General features: G+C 40.5%; 1 non-coding gene across 1 annotated transcript; it reads right to left on the reverse strand.

Moving 5' to 3' along the window:
• Positions 1 to 1,005: 1,005 nt before the first annotated feature.
• Positions 1,006 to 1,172, reverse strand: LOC114615079. The gene has a single exon (XR_003710423.1). It is a non-coding gene; the product is annotated as a U1 spliceosomal RNA (small nuclear RNA).
• Between the last annotated feature and the right edge of the window lie 6,282 nt (positions 1,173 to 7,454).

The raw sequence follows: 7,454 nt of genomic DNA on the forward strand, positions 1-7,454 counted from the left end.
AACAAAAAAATTTCTCCACTTTCTGTTTAGACGTTGATCCTGTTTGCCCTTTCCTTCCTATCAATGGGGGCTCATTGAGGATTACTAGGATTCTTGCAGTCCGGTTTCTTTGATCCTTTATTTTCTAAGTCCAGATCTCTGCTATGCAGTACCAGCATCTTTTTCTGCATATGCTTTGACCAGACAGTGGGTTAGTAAGCTTGGTGTGGCTCCATCTACATAACTGACAAAACTCATCTTGAGCATGAACCTCACTGATGAAGTCCTGACTCCTACTTGGGTATTCTAGACCCCACCCCAGTATGACCCAGAGCTGCCTCTGTATGCTTCCTACCTACCCAACCCCACCAGGAAGCCTGTGTCCTGCCTATCCTTTTATCTGGGCCCTCAGAACTTGTTCTATAAAGCCGTACCTACTGGGTTGGGTGAAGAAGGGCATATATGCCATCTGAGGTTTTTTTTTTTCCTTAATGCAAACTTTCAGTCCATTTTATACATTAAATCAGAATCTATGTCTTAATAAGATCCTGGGAAATTCACATGTGCATTAAAGTTGGGAAATACTGAACACATACCTGCCCCACATTCTCTTCCTCTCTCTACCATAGTACCTATTCATTCCCTTAAATAAAATTTGCTAAATAAATTAGTTTTGTTTATCTTCTCTTTTTTTCTTTGTGCTGCTCCTTTATCATCCTGGAAAGTAAGCTTTGGGACAGCCAAAATCTGGGGATATAGTGCCATGTTTCTCAGGAGGCACCCGATCACTCCATCATTGCTTATTGAATTGAGTTCTCAATCCGTTTCCTCTTGTTCCTCTTTCGGTGTGCCATAGCCCCAATCCATCTTGTGTTCTCTCCTTTCTGGATCTTGTTCGATCATCAAATCACAACTTTTTAAAACAACTTTTTCTTAGCATTTTAATCACATTGTATCTCTGCCCTCCAGAAAGCTATGGGATCCACTCAGACACCTAATTACAGTGTCACCTCAAAGATTCCCCCACTGGGAAGAGCATGAATGCAGTCTCCCACTTCCACAGATTATTCAGTCATGTTTCCCAAACTTGAGGAAATTGCAGGAGTCAGCACATTTGAGTTGCAATGAATAAGCCTTCCCCTGGGAAAATCATCATCTTCTTGATCATGGTATCTTGCCTTCCAGGTAAGGCTTCGTCTGTCTGTCTGTCTGTCTGTCTGTCTGTCTGTCTGTCTGTCTATGTATCCATCCATCCATCCATCCATCCATCCATCCATCCATCCATCCATCTATCTATCTATCTATCTATCTATCTATCTATCTGGTTAGTTTTCTAAGACAGAGAGAGTTTCCCTGTATAACCCTGGCTCTCCAGGAACTAGCTCAGTAGACGAGGCTGCCCTCGAACTCAGAGATTTATCGGCTATCTCACAGATTTTTTTGTGTGACATTTTTTTCTCTATCAAAAATATGAAATTCATGAAAGCAGCATCTGGAATTTTTATATTTCCCAGAGTTTTAGGCTGGCTGGTGCATTCATTCTTTATAAAAGAAACCACTTACTCCACCCCCACCCCCAATCATAGAAAAAGACTACACATTTGAAGTTCTAGAAACTAATTTTTTGGGCAAAATCATTCTATGAGAGTTCTTTCAAATGAATGGGTTCAGAGGGTTTCATAGTAAGCTAGAATGTGATTTCCTGTTGTAATTAGATAATTACTTTTTCCCAGTTTATAAATGTAAAGGTTTTCTCTATTTGGTCTCATGTTAAGTGTGTGGATATTTTATTCTGGATGTCACTCACAAGACAGGAAACAGGGTGGGAACCCATAACAGAGTTGAGTAATTGGCACGGCGGGGGGAGGTTATTCTAAGGACTGGACATTTTCTAAGCTGGTGCTGTGTTTCTGCCTATGGCTTTGTGTAATTTTTTCAAGGTAGCTCTCATAGGAAGCCAAAATATGCTTCCCTGTTGTAATGGGAAAATTTTGTGCTTACAAAAACATTTCATTAGAAAGGACTAAGCAGGAGGCCCTGGCTTTCACTTTGATTTAGCATAGAGCTGATTTGAACAATGATGTGCTAGGACACCTCTATTTTAAGGAACTGATTTTTTTCATGTCAGTTAGGGCTGGAAATCCTAGGCATGAGTGTCTCCATCCCTGGCCATTTTCACACTCACTATTTGTTGCACACATACCAAGCAGGCTGCTTAATCAATCCATCCATCTTGATAAAATGCCTAGAAACACCCTGAAGAATTACACAAAGTGGTAGGCGCCGGCTTAGAAAATGTCCAGTCCTTAGAATAAACACCCTTTGTGCCAATTACCCAACTCTATTACCGATCTTACTCTTTCCTGGCTGGCGGTGACATTCAGAATGAAATATCCACACACTTACATGGGATCAAATAGAGAAAACGTTTACGTTTATAAACTGGGAAAAAGTTGTCATGAATATTCAGTAAAATATTTCTAAAGCTGAGGTGCAGCGTGAACAAGAATCCTCCAGGATACACAGGTGGCAGGTGAGAGAGGCACAAAATGAAACAAATGTTCAGGAAACAAGAACAGTCACTTGACCCTTGTTTTTTACGGGTTTGATATATAGCACAGGTGCATGCAGTCCACTCCTTACTAAGTACTGTCCTGCAACTGGAAAAGGAAGAGTGATAAGCAGTGAGCTCTTTTGTCTGGACCTTAAACTTAAACTTGGGAAGGAAAATTGAGTCAGCCAACCAAAGGATTGAAAATCTTCCCTTCTGCCTCCCCCCATTCCAGGTCTCTAGCACATCCTAGAGATGCTACCCCCAACACCCCCACCAAATTTTCCTTCTCTCTCCCCTGCTTTCCCTATTCCTGATGCCTCTGCCCTGTTCCCCTCCCCAACTCCTCCTCCACCCAGCTCCATCCCTCCACCCAGCTCCAATGTCTATTTAATTTCCTCTTCTGAGTACGAGTCACTTCCTGGTTGTTTGTCTTCTTTGAGTCTGTAAATTGTAGCTTTGTTATCCTGCACAGCCAAATTGATTACCAAAGTGGTTGTCCAAGTTGGCATTCCCGTCAGCAATGGAGGAGTGGTCCCCTTGTTCCATAGCCTTGACAGCATGTGCTGTTACTTGAATTTTTGACCTTAGCTATTCTGATGGGTATAAGGTGGAATCTAAGAGACCTTTTGATTTGCATTTCTGTGACGACTAAAGACACTGAGCAGTTCAAGTGTTTTCCAGCCATTAGAGAGTCCTCTGAGACTGGATTTTGAAAAGTTCTAAACAATCATGCATCTAATTATAGCACGTGATATAATTATAAACTGGCCATGTTGGTTCAAGGTGCTTCAAGTATAGGTTGACTATGAGTATTTCTCTATTTCATTATTGTCCATTTATTTACAATTGCTTCTTATTAAAATCTTGGTGACATGTTAACACTTTTTTCTGAGCAATATATAGTGCTTGGGGCATAGTCTGTATGACTTCAAAGAGGTTGTAAATCATTTGTCAGTCCTCAAAAGCCATTGGGGAGTCATTTGCCAAAGCCATGGCCACCTCCCATCAGTAGACAAGTGACCTTCCCTCCCTCACTACCTTGTCAAGACAGGCTTCCTCATGATCTGCCCACTCATTCAGGGTATTCAAATCCTTTCTTGTACTTCTCTATGCTGACCTATTGTGACCTAACCTAGCTCAGCTCACTTGCTTTATTATGTATTCTTGATGTACATTTTCCTCTTGGCAATATCAGTTATAAATTTAAGGTAGTCTGGAGAACTGAAGCTGGAGGTAAAAGCATTAATCTCCCATCTACACATTCATGTCGACTGCTACCCAGTAGTGTGAGAAAGGTCATCATTACGGAACAGTTCACTGTAGAATAGCAGGGGAATGGTACAAAAAGAAAAACAAATGGGATTTGTGTTTCTAAAGGACAGTGACTATTCTTTATTTGCCTCTGAAATGTTCTCTCTCTGCCTCTCTGTCTCTGACTCTGTCTCTGTCTCTGTCTCTCTCTCTCTCTCTCCTTCTCTCTCTCTTCCTCTCTCTCTTTCTCTCATAGGTAGTGGGCCCCAAAGGAGCTATACTGGTTAGCTTTTTGTCAACTTGACATAAGCTAGGGTTATTTGGTAGAATGACAGAGATTGCCCTGTGGGTAGGAATTTTCTTAATTATTGATTGATGTGGGAGTGTCCATACCAATCTGAGTAATGCAGATAGATGGCCCTGTGTGTTATAAGAAAGCAAAATTAACATATCATGGGGAACAATCCAATATGTAGTGTTCCTCTGTAGTCTCTGCTTCAGTTCCTGCTTTGACTTTCCCTTGTGATGGACTGGAGCCTGTGAGACTAGATCAGTCCTTTTCTCCCCTTGTTGCTTTTGGCTATGTTGACTATAGCAATAGAAAGCAAACTAAGATAGACTAATACAACTTTCAAAGGGCAGCTGAGTTCCCAATTTAAACTGTAGACCTTGAAGAGCCTAGACAATCTGATTCCATTTTTATTCTTTCTCCAAAAGATGTAATCAAAATGAACCCAATTGATAACTACCACAATAATTAAAGATGATAATTTTCAATTGATTGAGTGTAAGGTGCAGAATTCTTTATTTTGATGTAATACTGTGTGTGTGTGTGTGTGTGTGTGTTTGTGTGTGTGTATGTGTGCACACAAACCACAAACCTATCATAGCATGTGTGGGAGGTCAGATGACAACTTTCAGGATTTGGTTCTCACCTTCTACCATGTGTTCTGGGAACCAAATCCTGGTTGTTAGGCTTTCTTGATAAGTGACTTTACCCATTGAACCAACTAGTCTATCTGGGGCACAGTTCTTTACTCCTCAGAGCACGTCTGTAGAACCGGGTCACAATATTAACTAATGGTAAAAAAAATCAAAAGAGAACTTCCAAACCAGGAGATCTTAGAGACTGATTATACTTTACAGTAAAAGGGTAACTGCTATAAATAGTTTCCCCCATCTGCAAACCCAAATCTTGCTCAGTGAATAGAGAATGAAACATATTGAAGAGTTTTATACTAAAACAGTCTAAGTCACCACCTTCAAGGAAGGACCCACTTGACCTACACTTGAAGCTCAGTCTACTTGCAACAGTAAATCACTCTCCTAGCTCTGCTTAGCAAGATGAATGAGGAGAATCCGTTCTCTGCTTTAACCTGGGAACACCTCCTGGGGTGGGGTATGCTCCACAGAGAAGGGAGAAGGTGAGAAAAGAAGAAAAGACTAGACAGCTCAGTATCCAGTAGCGTCTCTTCTGAACTTCATGCTAGAACAAGATCACCAAGACAAGCAAGTCATGTGCTCCAGCTTAAGGTCATTTTACATATGTTCATGCATTTGTCTTTTCCCTGTCTTTTCACTCTAAAAGGTTCTCCTTATTTAAATCCCATTACTCTTCAGCCTCAAATACTACCCTTCAGATTTTCTCTGAATATTGTTGGTCCTGCAGGACTTCCCTTCAGAGAGGCCTTCCTCTACCCTCTGCAAAGATCATGCCTCCTGGCTCTTTTCTAACCCTGCTTTGCCTTCCTCATAATACTTTCACAATCAGACACATTAATAGATCTAGCTAACAGATCTATTAGATCTAGCAGATCTAGACAGATTAAGATCTAGTTAATTGTCAGTGTATTTCTATAACTACAAAATAAGCTTAGTACCCTTCATTGATGGCCAAAGACTCCTATATAAAGGAGCCTGAATCAGCGTTATCTAGCAGTTAAGTAAGGGGTGGTGGTACTCATCTAAATCCTAAAATTTGGGAGGCTGAAGCAGGATGATCTTGAGTTCAAGGATAATTTGGGTTACATAGTGAGTTCTAGTCCAGTCTGGACAGCAAAATTGTGTAACAACACTCTGTTATGAACAAAATACAAACAATAATAATTTTTTTAAAAAGCAATTAACCAAAGGGGTCAAGCTCCGAGACTCCAAGACCAAACACCAACTAGCTTTGGTTGCTTCCAGCAATAACATCAGCCTTTTGTGATCCAGGGATGGCATTTTGTGCTCAAAGCCTACAGATCATAGAATAAAGCAAGAAGAGGAACAAAGCCTGAAAGGATAAATGAGTCAAGAGTCTGCTCCAGGGGGTCAGCAGCCCTTCAGCTGCAGCTTGCTCATAGGAATAAAGGAAAAAAGGTGGGCAAAAAACGTTGACTCATCTCCCAAGGCTCAATTCAGCAGAATTCCTTGCTGCCTTCACCTTTATGTCAAAAAGAGCTCCCCTCTACTTCTGCCCTTTAAGATCAACATTTGGGGACAATTTCAAGCCTGCCTATGTGTGGCTTCTGATTGCAGGTCACCCATTTGCATTCTTTGCTCTAAAGCAGTAGATATGCGATGCCATGTTAAAGACACTGGTATTTACCACTAGTTTTGAGGTTTATTACAAATAACTTGTTACTCCATAAGAACTGAAGGCCCATATTCATAAATTGTTTCTTGTTAACTGGTTACATTGCTCTTGGCAGTAACAATGCCATAATTTTATCTAACTTGCATTCTTGATAGATACCCTTGAACTAGAGGAGAAAGGGATGGGGGGAGTAACATACAGAAAATTAGAAATATCCTACCTATAAAATATGTGCTGCATGTTAGCATCATTTCTTATGTCTACAATGGCAGAATATAAAAGGCTGGAAGTAGTTGCTTTAAAATTAAACCCTGTAAGAGCACGTAATGTTTTCCATTAAACTGGGACTAGCAATTTTAATTATATATAAATTTAGTCCCATTAAATAGAAAGAAATGTCTTGGCTTGAAGTCAAGGCTGAACATTTAGTCTCAACCTAAGGTCTATGAAAAAATATCCCCTAATCCTTTTCCAACTTGAGCTCCTACTCTAGACTTCTAATTTCCTCTATCAGCTCACAGGTTGCACCTTTCATATTTTTATACCCAAGCCTTTGCCCATGGTATGTCCTACTCCCAGAATGCATTGCTCCTTTCTTCTCCTCTATTTTAAATCCTTATCAACTTTGGAGGTTATATCCTCATTTTCATTTCAAATGTAAACCTTCCTCCACTACCATGACCCACAGTGATCTTCTGTAGTCCTGGGACTATGCTTTACATCAAGTGTTCGGTGGTGGTCTTATATGGGCATCTCTCTCAGTCTGTAGTAGAAAGGGCACAATAAATGAAATGCAGGGTCTGAGCATTTCTGAAAAATATAAAAGGTGAATCAATATAGATGCTGCTAGAACCTTTTATACAGCTCTTTGGTTGACCCCAGAGGTCACTTTGAACTTGATGAGACAGTTCATAAATTCCCGTACTTTCTAACCTCAGACACCTATACCTCAGCCTGTCCCCAGGAGTGTTCTTAACCTGTGAACCAAATGGACCAGAAATGTCAACAAACTAAGCCTCTTAAGAGCAATCCTTAATCAATGAAGGGTGAGAGTTAGTAGATCAATACATCATCTCCCTCTCTTCTTAGTGG

This window comes from Grammomys surdaster, unplaced genomic scaffold (assembly GCF_004785775.1).
Source record: "Grammomys surdaster isolate TR1022 unplaced genomic scaffold, NIH_TR_1.0 126546, whole genome shotgun sequence".
Lineage (NCBI taxonomy): Eukaryota > Metazoa > Chordata > Mammalia > Rodentia > Muridae > Grammomys > Grammomys surdaster.